General features: G+C 52.8%; 1 protein-coding gene across 1 annotated transcript in view; it reads right to left on the bottom strand.

Annotated features, from left to right (window-relative positions):
* The window catches only part of kank2 (KN motif and ankyrin repeat domains 2), an 82105-nt gene that overhangs the window by 68749 nt on the left and 1232 nt on the right, over positions 1-12124 (bottom strand). Inside the window, exon 2 of the mRNA XM_072491007.1 lies at positions 11628-11758. The gene's annotated coding sequence lies outside the window, so the exon portion shown is untranslated. The remainder of the gene's footprint in view (positions 1-11627; positions 11759-12124) is intronic.

Below are 12124 nucleotides of genomic sequence, written 5' to 3'. Positions count from 1 at the left end.
CGGGGTGTGATACTGAGTAAAGCTCCTTCTACACTGTCCCCATCAGACACTCCCAGGACAGGTACAGCACGGGGTTAGATACAGAGTAAAGCTCCCTCTACACTGTTCCCATCAAACACTCCCAGGACAGGTACAGCACGGGGTTAGATACAGAGTAAAGCTCCCTCTACACTGTCCCCATCAAACACTCCCAGGACAGGTACAGCACGGGGTTAGATACAGAGTAACGCTCCCTCTACACTGTCCCCATCAAACACTCCCAGGACAGGTACAGCACGGGGTTAGATACAGAGTAAAGCTCCCTCTTCACTGTCCCCATCAAACACTCCCAGGACAGGGACAGCACGGGGTTAGATACAGAGTAAAGCTCCCTCTTCACTGTCCCCATCAAACACTCCCAGGACAGGTACAGCACGTGGTTCGATACAGAGTAAAGCTCCCTCTTCACTGTCCCCATCAAACACTCCCAGGGCAGGTACAGCACGGGGTTAGATACAGAGTAAAGCTCCCTCTACACTGTCCCCATCAAACACTCCCAGGACAGGTACAGCACGTGGTTAGATACAGAGTAAAGCTCCCTCTTCACTGTCCCCATCAAACACTCCCAAGGCAGGTACAGCACGAGGTTAGAATAAAATATTCAGTTTGGCTTCCTCAGATGCTGGCGACAGAAAGGAAGGGCCTCACGCAGTAGTTCCCATTGGCTGATGGAAATGATGTAACCTATGATTTGGGACTTGTGCACTCATACCAATGAACCAACTCCTCTCATTGGGTAGTCTCTGGAGAGGTTTATCCTGAGCACACCAGTCAATGTGCAAACAAAAACGGAACCAATCCTGGAGGCCCTTAGAGGCTGACCTTTATTTTCTTTTTAATTTTTCCAATTAAGGGGCAATTTAGCGTGGCCAATCCACCAACCTGCACATCTTTGGGTTGTGGGGGTGAGGCCCAGGCAGACACGGGGAGAATGTGCAAACTCCACACGGACAGTGACCCGGGGCCGGGATCGAACCCGGGTCCTCAGGGCCGTGAGGCAGCAGTGCTAACCGCTGCGCCCCCGTGCCGCCGAAGGTTGATCTTTCTAAAAGGTTTAAATGTGTTAAACTGGTGGGTAAATATGTTAAGTCAATAGCGCACACATCCATTTCTAGGCTACTCACAGTTAATTACAACCCTCATGACAAACAGATGAAGAATATTAATCTGGGCCATTACACTTTGTGGGAGACCATGTGAATTATATTAGCAGGGAAAAGGAGAATTAGGGGACACCGACTTTAATGTGACTGGCAAAAACACCAATGGCGACGGGAGAAAAAAGCTTTTTGGCCAGCAAGTGGTTAGGATCTGGAATGCACTGCCTGAGAGTGTGGTGAACACAGAGTCAATCGTGGTTTCCAGAAGAGAATCGGGTCATTATCTGGATGGGAAAGAATCTGCAAGGGCTACAGGGACACGGTGGAGGAGGGGGACTAGGCGTGTTGCTCTTGCAGAGAGGCAGCACTGAGCCGAGGGGCTGAATGGTCCTCTAATGTGCTCTTATCATTCGATGTGCTCTCCTGCTCCAGCTAGAATTTAAAAAAAATGTATTTTATTCCTGATGCGACCATCAATTCACCCGAGACGAAGAGTTGAAATGAACAGTGGTTTTAATCAGCTAGATCTGTGCGTGCCTGCGACTGCTCTGTACTGAGTGTCGCCTACAGGCTGCAGATCTATATACCTCCCCCGAGGGGGCGGAGCCATAGCCGGAGCCCACAAGGGCATCAACATAATACAATACAATGTAATGCAATACAATGGCGAATGGTAGCAGTAATGCATTCACTACAATTCCAAACTTATACAAATGATTACAAAACATAAACAGCCCAGGAAGCACGCTCCCCAACACACAATTATACAGTTTGTACAGATTTTTCCGTTTCTTACACCCCCCTCCCGTGACGAACAGCTCTTCAATCATGGCCACCACCTTGCCACAAAGCCCTCCGCTGAACCCCTCAATTCGTATTTGATCTTTTCCAGCCAGAGAAAGGCTTATACGTCTCCCAGCCAGGCCGCCACCTCCGGTGGTGTTGCCGACCACCACTCCAATAAGATTCTTCGCCGGGCAATCAGAGAGGCGAAGGCCACAACATCGGCCTTCCTGTCCTCCACCTGCTCCGGCTTCTCCGATATCCCAAATATCGTCACCAAAGGGTTCAGCCCAATCCCCTCCACAATTATCGCCCTTAGCGCCGCAAACGCTCCCGCCTAAAATCTCCCCAACTTTTCTCAGCCCCAGAACATGTGTCCGCGATTCACTGGTCCCCGCCCACACTTCTCACACCCGTCTGCCACGCCCTGGAAGAACTCGCTCATTCTTGCCAGAGTCACATGTACTCTATGTACCACCTTGAACTGTATCAGGCTCATCCTTGCGCATGGGGCTGGTTTAGCACACTGGGCTAAATCGCTGGCTTTTAATGCAGACCAAGGCAGGCCAGCAGCACGGTTCGATTCCCGTACCAGCCTCCCCGAACAGGCGGCGGAATGTGGCGATTAGGGGATTTTCACAGTAACTTCATTGAAGCCTACTCGTGACAATAAGGGATTTTCATTTCATTTTTCATTTCATTTCATTTTTCATGAGGAGGTCGCATTTACCCTTCGTAGCGCCTCACTCCACACTCCCCAGTTTATCTCCCCTCCCAGATCCCCCTCCCACTTCTCCTTAAACATCACCACCTGCTCACCTCCCTGCTCTCCCAGCCATCCGTATATGTTCCCGATCCTGCCCTCCCCTTCCACGTCCGGAAGCAGGAATCGTTCCAACAGGACAGTCCTCGGAATGTGGGGAACTCTTTCCAAACCTTCCGCGCGAAGTCCCTTACCTGCAGGTACCTAAACTCACTTCCTCTCGGGAGCTCTACCCTCTCCTTCAGTTCCTCTATACTGCCAAACCTCTCGCCCAGGTACAGATCGCTCACCTTGACCAGCCCCACTTCTCTTCACTTCCTATACGTGCCGTCTGTCCCCTCTGACTCAAATCTGTGTTTTCACACAGCAGCGTCAACAACGACATCCCCTCTTTCCTGAAGTGCCTCCTCAGCTGGTTCCAGATCTTCACTGTGGACTGTATCACTGGGCTCTCCGTGTATATCCTTGATGCCACTGACAACGCCGTTGTCACTATAGCCCGTAGGTTGGACCCCCTACAAGATTCTTCCCCCTCTCCTTCCCATCATCGCCTCACCTTCTCCACATTTGCCGACCAATAATAATGTAGCAGGTTTGGCAATGCCAACACTTCCTCCTCTTCTGCCTCTGTAACAGGGTCCTCTTAACCCTTGGTACCTTCCCTGCCCACACAAAGTCTGAGATAATCGTATCCAGTTTCTCGGATAAAGGCGTTTAGTACAAAGATCGGAGGCATCTTGAATACGAATAGAAACCTTGGCAAAATGTTCATCTTTACCACTTGAACCTTCCCTGCCAGAGTCAGATGAGCGTGTCCCACCTCTTCAGATCCTCCTTAACCTACTCCATCAGCTTTGTTAGATTCCACTTATGTAGCATCGCCCACTCCCTTGCTCGCTGAATCCCCAGATATTTAAACCTGTCTCTGGCTACCTTGAATTGTAACCCCCCTAGGTTGGCTTGCCGGCCCAGCTCATTCACTGGGAACACTTCACTTTTCCCTACGTTTAAGTCATATCCCGAAAACGCCCCGAACTTCCCCAACAGGCGCATGATCCTCCCCATGCTCTCCAGCGGGTCCGACACGTACAGTAACAGGTCGTCCGCATATAACGACACCCGATGCTCGCCACTCCCCGTCATAATCCCTTGCCACTCTGCCGACCCCCTGTGGGTCATTGCTAGAGGCTCTGCTCCAGCTAAAATGCTCAGGAGAGTAAACTGATTAAGGGGATTCCTTTGAGGATTGAGCTCTGACCCAGACAGAAACATCCTCAGTTGTGAGGCTGGAATGTGAACTCCAGGATGTCTGAGGTCAAAAGGGAACTTTTTATCTTTATTAAAACTAAATAAAAGGTGCAGTTAAACGGGATTTGAAAACCCAATAAAGAAAGGCAATATTACCAACGGCTGGGTCACAGAATGCTACAATATTGACCTATCAACTGCGGGTGGGGGCAGGGTAAGGATGCAGCCCAGTCAGAGAGATGGAAGTGTCCCTCCCTTCCGCCCTCTAGGATTTGCCTTGCATCGTCTGTGGTCCAGTACAAATGAAGAGCCCTTTTCTTGGCCATTGTGAATCAGACGTGATGGGGGTAGTGTCATGGGTCCTGGATCAAAACCCCAATTTTGGTTACGATCCCGGATTAGAATACAACTATCTGCATCTGGTAAAACTCTGAAGAAATGTAACTGCCCCACAGCAGTGATAACATTGACCAGTTCACTGCTTTTATATTAAAACAAACATTAATTTGAACACAGAATTAAGCACATTAGCAACAAAGAAATAGCTTCACGGTTAACAGTTACAATATCCTAACTTGTTTCCTGGCGGCATGGTGGCGCAGTGGCTAGCACTGCTGCATGAGGCACCGACACTGGGTCACTGTCCGTGTAACGTTTGCACATTGTCTGCGGGGTCTCACCCCCACAACCCAAAGATGTGCAGGGTAGGTGGCTTGGTTACGCTAAATAGCCCCTTAATTGGAAAAATAATTTCAATACTTAACTTGCTTCCTGAAACCTGCCTCTACATTCCAATTAAGCAACCCATATATTTCAAACACCACTTATGCATAAAATTAACAACCAGGTTTTATTTGCTTTCCTTATGGTGCAGAGTCCTTGGGGGATAGATTTGTTTTTAGGACCAAGCTGGAAACCTACTGCTCAGCTTAGAGCCCTGGAAACAACTCCTTTGTCGAGACAGACCTGGCCCCTCCTATTATCTACACCAGCCTCACTCAAAGCACACAGCATTCTTTTGCCACTTGTTACAAAATGCACCTTGATTTGTTAAACCAGGCTCAAACTGCTACAACATTATATTAGCTCTCAATCTGCAAACAAGTAAAATGGCCTTTAATATCTACTCGCAAAACACTTCCCAGGGAAAAATCACTGATTACCTCACTTTTAATTACTGCTCTAGCAGACACATGGTCTGTAAGCATTTTAACCTCGGTTTAAATACTATTACTGCAAAAAATATGGTAATTTCTTACATTCATTACAGTAGCCTGGGTTTGATCCCTGCTGGGCAACAGGTTACAGCTCCCTCATACATTCCATTTCTGGACGTGCCAGATCTCATGTTGTACCCAGGCTGGAAGGGTGGCACCTATACCACTAGACTGCTGCTGGAGAGGAAGGCGGAGTGCTTTCTTGCTAAACTATCGAGGGATCCCATCGGGGCACATTCAAGAATGAAGAATTACAGAAGACATCTACTAGCAGGCAACACATCCTGAGTGCCAGATCAGTGTGTTTATTTTTTACATTCTGGTAGATTACTAGATAACTTCTCCTCCAATCTCTCTGCCATAAATATCTGCTATAAACCACTGACATACTGAGGGAAATAACTAATTACTCCCCCAGCATGTCTCTGAATAACTGTCTCTCCCAGTCAGGCCTCTGTTTATCTCTCTCTCTCTCCCTCTTTGCCATTCTCAATATGCCTCTGTCCACAATCTCTGTTTCTTTGTTCGACTATTTTTCTCCATGTCTATCGCTCTCTCTAATTGTCCTACTCCTTCTTTCAGTCTCACCTTCTCCCTTTCTGCCTTCCCCTTCCTCGCTGTCTGTGCCTCCCCCTCTCTTTGTCCATTCATCCCTCCCACTCTCCCTCTCTCAATCTGCCCCTCCGTCCCTCTCTCTGCCTGTTCCCCCTCTCTCACTTTGTCCCTCTCTCTCTTACACCCTCACCCACACTCTGTCCCACTCTCTCTCCGTCTGTCTGTCCCTCTCTCCCGCTCTCTCTGTCTGTCCTTTCCTTCCTCTCTCTGATTGTCCCTCCACCTCTCTCTCTGGGCGGGATTCTCCCAACAGGAGTCTAGGTGCCGATGCCGGAGTAAAAACCGGTGTGTTTTACTCCAGCGCCGGTTCCCAGACCCCTATTCTGGGGCCTCCTTGGGGCTGGCAGGGGCGTGGCGCTTTATTCAGACACAAGGAATAATACAAGTCCCTCTATCCCGGTCTGTCCCTCTCTCCGTCTCCCTCTCTCCCCCTCTCTCTGTATGCCACTCCATCCCTTTCTGCCCCTCTCTCCCCGTCTGTCCCCCTCTCTCTCCGTCTGTCCCCCTCTCTCTCTCCGTCTGTCCCCCTCTCTCTCTGTCTGTCCCCCTCTCTCTCCGTCTGTCCCCCCCTCTCTCCGTCTGTCCCCCCCTCTCTCCGTCTGTCCCCCCCTCTCTCCGGCTGTACCCCCCTCTCTCCGTCTGTCCCCCCCTCTCTCCGTCTGTCCCCCCCTCTCTCCGTCTGTCCCCCCTCTCTCCGTCTGTCCCCCTCGCTCTCCGTCTGTCCCCCCCGCTCTCCGTCTGTCCCCCCCGCTCTCCGTCTGTCCCCCCCGCTCTCCGTCTGTCTCCCTCGCTCTCCGTCTGTCCCCCTCGCTCTCCGTCTGTCCCCCTCGCTCTCCGTCTGTCCCCCTCGCTCTCCGTCTGTCCCCCTCGCTCTCCGTCTGTCTCCCCCCTCTCTCTGCCCGTCTCTCTCTCTCTCTCTACCCATCCCTCTCTGTCTGCCTGTCCCTCGCGCTCTCTGCCCGTCCCTCTCTCTCTGCCCGTCCCTCTCTCTCTCTGCCCGTCCCTCTCTCTCTCTGCCCGTCCCTCTCTCTCTCTGCCCGTCCCTCTCTCTCTCAGCCCGTCCCTCTCTCTCTCAGCCCGTCCCTCTCTCTCTCTCAGCCCGTCCCTCTCTCTCTCTCTGCCCGTCCCTCTCTCTCTCTGCCCGTCCCTCTCTCTCTGCCCGTCCCTCTCTCTCTGCCCGTCCCTCTCTCTCTGCCCGTCCCTCTCGCTCGGCCCGTCCCTCTCGCTCGGCCCGTCCCTCTCTCTCTGCCCGTCCCTCTCTCTCTCTGCCCGTCCCTCTCGCTCGGCCCGTCCCTCTCTCTCTGCCCGTCCCTCTCTCTCTGCCCGTCCCTCTCTCTCTGCCCGTCCCTCTCTCTCTGCCCGTCCCCCTCTCTCTGCCCGTCCCCCTCTCTCTGCCCGTCCCTCTCTCTCTGCCCGTCCCTCTCTCTCTGCCTGTCCCTCTCGCTCGGCCCGTCTCTCTCGCTCTGCCCGTCCCTCTCGCTCTGCCCGTCCCTCTCGCTCTGCCCGTCCCTCTCTCTCTCTGCCCGTCCCTCTCTCTCTCTGCCCGTCCCTCTCTCTCTGCCCGTCCCTCTCTCTCTGCCCGTCCCTCTCTCTCTGCCCGTCCCCCTCTCTCTGCCCGTCCCTCTCGCTCGGCCCGTCTCTCTCGCTCTGCCCGTCCCTCTCGCTCTGCCCGTCCCTCTCGCTCTGCCCGTCCCTCTCTCTCTGCCCGTCCCTCTCTCTCTGCCCGTCCCTCTCGCTCTCTGCCCGTCCCTCTCTCTCTCTGCCCGTCCCTCTCTCTCTGCCCGTCCCTCTCTCTCTGCCCGTCCCTCTCTCTCTGCCCGTCCCCCTCTCTCTGCCCGTCCCTCTCGCTCGGCCCGTCCCTCTCGCTCTGCCCGTCCCTCTCTCTCTGCCCGTCCCCCTCTCTCTGCCCGTCCCCCTCTCTCTGCCCGTCCCTCTCTCTCTGCCCGTCCCTCTCTCTCTGCCTGTCCCTCTCGCTCGGCCCGTCTCTCTCGCTCTGCCCGTCCCTCTCGCTCTGCCCGTCCCTCTCGCTCTGCCCGTCCCTCTCTCTCTCTGCCCGTCCCTCTCTCTCTCTGCCCGTCCCTCTCGCTCTGCCCGTCCCTCTCTCTCTCAGCCCGTCCCTCTCTCTCTCAGCCCGTCCCTCTCTCTCTCAGCCCGTCCCTCTCTCTCTCAGCCCGTCCCTCTCTCTCTCTCAGCCCGTCCCTCTCTCTCTCTCAGCCCGTCCCTCTCTCTCTCTCTGCCCGTCCCTCTCTCTCTCAGCCCGTCCCTCTCGCTCTGCCCGTCCCTCTCTCTCTCAGCCCGTCCCTCTCGCTCGGCCCGTCCCTCTCGCTCGGCCCGTCCCCCTCTCTCTGCCCATCCCTCTCTCTCTCTCAGCCCGTCCCTCTCGCTCGGCCCGTCCCTCTCGCTCGGCCCGTCCCCCTCTCTCAGCCCGTCCCTCTCTCTCTCTCAGCCCGTCCCTCTCTCTCTCTCTGCCCGTCCCTCTCTCTCTCAGCCCGTCCCTCTCGCTCGGCCCGTCCCTCTCGCTCGGCCCGTCCCTCTCTCTCTGTCCGTCCCTCTCTATGTGCCCGTCCCTCTCTATGTGCCCGTCCCTCTCTCTCTGTCCGTCCCTCTCTATGTGCCCGTCCCTCTCTATGTGCCCGTCCCTCTCTCTCTGTCCGTCCCTCTCTATGTGCCCGTCCCTCTCTATGTGCCCGTCCCTCTCTCTCTCAGCCCGTCCCTCTCTCTCTCAGCCCGTCCCTCTCTCTCTCAGCCCGTCCCTCTCTCTCTCAGCCCGTCCCTCTCTCTCTCAGCCCGTCCCTCTCTCTCTCTGCCCGTCCCTCTCTCTCTCTGCCCGTCCCTCTCTCTCTCTGCCCGTCCCTCTCTCTCTGCCCGTCCCTCTCTCTCTGCCCGTCCCCCTCTCTCTGCCCGTCCCCCTCTCTCTGCCCGTCCCCCTCTCTCTGCCCGTCCCCCTCTCTCTGCCCATCCCCCTCTCTCTGCCCGTCCCTCTCTCTCTGCCCGTCCCTCTCTCTCTGCCCGTCTCTCTCCCTCTGCCCGTCCCTTTCTCCAACCATTCTACACCTCTCTTTGACCATTCGTTCCCCCCTTCTCTCTCTCTGTCCTTCTCCCCATCCGCCCCTCTCTCCATCCGTCCGTCCGTCCCTCTCTCCGTCCGTCCCTCTCTCCGCCTGCCCATCACTCTGTTTGTCTGTCTCCCGTATAATACTCTGAAAATCTGTCTTGCTAACCCTTTCATACGGCTTCACTGAACACTGGGTGGCCAGACGTTAAAGTAGCATTTTACATTTATATTATAAATTACAACCTGCAGTTTTACACTCAGTTTGAAAGAGTTAACTTTCACAGCATTCTGCAGCCTCTCCTTACAAGCGCATGTCCCAATCCAGCTATTCATTTATTTACCCTCTCTTCAGCCCTGCCCCCTCACAGTGCCTGGGTGTCATCACAGAGGAAAGTGGCACATCCTAAACAAACTGGTAGCACAGCAGGAGGCCAACAAGTGCCAGTCAGAATATTCTTGCCAGTCGTGCCAGTTGTTTGGAATTGAAGGATCATCATATTGGCAGTGTAGGTTAATCCGTCCAATAGATCTATACATCCTGTCTATGCTCGTGCAAACCTCCTCCTACCACTAACGACATCAACATTCCTTTCTCCATATCGTCCCCCAGAAATGCATTTTTGGAATTTCAGAATATGAAAGAAAGGGGAGGTTATTCAGCCCCCACCCCAAATCATAACCCATCATTGGCTAATTTATATTTTAACTCCAACTGCCCGCCTTGCTTCTGCGACCTCTAATGACCAGGCCCAACTCCTCAAGTTTTAAAAAGTCCAATTAATCCCCAGCCTGTTGGGGGAGGGAGTTTCCGATTCCCCCCATCCCCCCGCTTTTTTGGGTGAAGTCATGTTTCCACACATCACACCTGAATATTAAAGTTAATGCCCCATTTTGTTCTGGACTCCCCCAGCAGAGGAAACAGTTCGTCTGGATCGAACCTTTCCGAGCGTATGAAAATACGGTCACTCCCCAAGCTTCCCTACCAGGGAATACCAGCAAAGTCTGCGCCTAGGGTTGGGTTATTGGCCACCTGGGCTTTCCTCAGTAATGGTGACCAAGGCAACTGCCACTGCTTGTTGTAAAATCCCACCTGGTTGACGAGTGTCTCACTTTGGTGAAGGAAATCTGCCATCCTGACCCAGTCTGGTCTACATGTGATTCCAGATCCATGTTATCAACTCATTACTGCCCTTTGAAATGGCCCAGCAAGACACTTAGCTCAAGAGCAATTAGGGATGGACAACAAATGCTGGTCTCGTCAGTGATGCCCACATCCCATGTAAAGATTTTAAAAATGTTTTGACATATTCTTTCGGGATTTTTTTTCCTTTCAAAATAAATTTCAGACTCCAGAAATATTGCGGAGTTAGCACAAGGGACAGGGGACCTATTTGCAGGTCATGCTGGGACCCAGCAAGACATCTCAATAAAACTGGAACAGCGCCCCCTGTAGAAGGGCCCCACATATATTGACAGGTCAAATGTCCTTCTGGTTAAAAGGATACAGAATACTAAAACATTCCAAGAATTGAAACGCCAGCAACCTATGCACCCCAAGAACAAATACTAACTTATAAAGAGTCCCTGGCACTGGGATATAAAAGTCAGGCGAGGGGTAAGGATACCCCAATCTCCTTTGGATCTGGTCGATGTTAGAGCCACTTTCAATCCTGAAATGATGTTGATCGAATCTTACAGCAGAGGAGGAGGCCATTCAACCCACCATCCCTGTGCCAGCTCTTTGAAAATGTTATCCAATTAGTCCCACTCCTCTGCTCCTTCCCCATAGGCCTGCAAATATTTCCTTGTTAGGTAATTATTCAATTTATTTTTGAAAGTTACGACTGAAGCTTTTTTGAGCGGTACAGTCCAAATCATATTAATTCGCTGTGGAAAATACATTCTCCTCATCTCCCCTCTAGTGATGGTGCCAGGTAACTTAAATCAGTGTCCTCTGGTTCCCCACCCTCCTACCAGTGAAAACAATTTGTCCTCATTTGGCCTCTCAAAAGCCTTCATAATTTTAAATGCGTCTATTAATATCTCCCCTTAACCTTCTCTGCTGCAAGGAAACAGCCCTTCTCCAGTTCCTCCACGTTAATTGAAGACCCTGGTGCCCGCGCTAGGCAAGCTCCTCCGCAGCCTTCCCTCTGCAATGATATAACTTCTGTTTGTGAGATATCTCTCTCGGCCCTGGGCTCCCTTCTGACGTCTGTTCTCACAGACTCTGGATTATCAATGAGCTGCTGTAATTATAACAGGAAATGTTGATTCCCGCAGCAAAGCCTGTGGCTCCGCCTCTCCAACCTTAATTAAGGATGTGGTGTTGTTACCATGGACACCGTCTTGGGGGAGGGGGAGGCGGGAGGGGGTTGCTGGTCGATGGGCTATGAGCTGGGACTATAAATATGACTGAAGCGCGGCAGCTGTGCTGGGATAATTGGGATCATCTGAGAGCACATTTGCAAATGTTCACCCTCCGCCATTCCCATATCTTGTCACCCCATGGGTCAGGAGAAGCATCTTCATGTGTACACTCCAGCCTCTGGGCAATAGTGCCCTTCATTTTGACGCCATGACACTCTCAGTCTGATTGAGGAGTGACCCTGTTACTGCCCAGGAAGGGGTAGGATGAGGAGGTTGCCTAGTACGAGAGGAAGGATCAAAGGTTGGATGGGACAGCGTGCAGATTGATTCACATCTCTGGTCCACAAATCCTAAATGGGGGATGGCTTAACAGAACAAGCGGGACTCACAGATCTTGCTGTCAACACCTTTGCGAATGTATAGACGTAAGTGTTTCTTACCAAGCTCAGTAGTCTGCGTTTATCTCGAGTCCAAGGGATACAGCGGCTTCTGTGAAGGTCGTAACATTGGCGTGTTCTGTGACAGTCCCGTAGGGGCCCAAATCTGTACTCGGCTCAGCTACTCCACAGACCTGGAGGAGTGAAGGAAGAACTTTCTTTGATGTAGCACCTTTCACAAGCTCAGGATACCCTCAGAGCACTTTAGAGCCACCTTCAGTGAGCTCACTGTTGTAATGCAGGACACGACGCAGCCATGTTGCGCACAGCAAGATCCCACAGGCAGCAATGTGAGGACAACCAGAACTGTTTTAGTGACACGGAGGTGGGGCTGAAGTGTAGGCCAGGGCTCCGGGGAGAACTCCACCTCCTGCTCCACTTCAAAGACAGCCTTGGGATCCTTTACATTCTCTCGCGGAACCTCAGCTTATCTCATCCTAAAGACAGCGCCTCCGACTGTGCAGCACTCCCTTAGCACTGCAGTGAGAGCATCAAACCTG

Source organism: Scyliorhinus torazame, chromosome 27 (assembly GCF_047496885.1).
Source record: "Scyliorhinus torazame isolate Kashiwa2021f chromosome 27, sScyTor2.1, whole genome shotgun sequence".
Taxonomy (NCBI): domain Eukaryota; kingdom Metazoa; phylum Chordata; class Chondrichthyes; order Carcharhiniformes; family Scyliorhinidae; genus Scyliorhinus; species Scyliorhinus torazame.
Note: the sequence above shows the minus strand (reverse complement) of the source record. Positions and strands in the feature narration are given on the sequence as shown.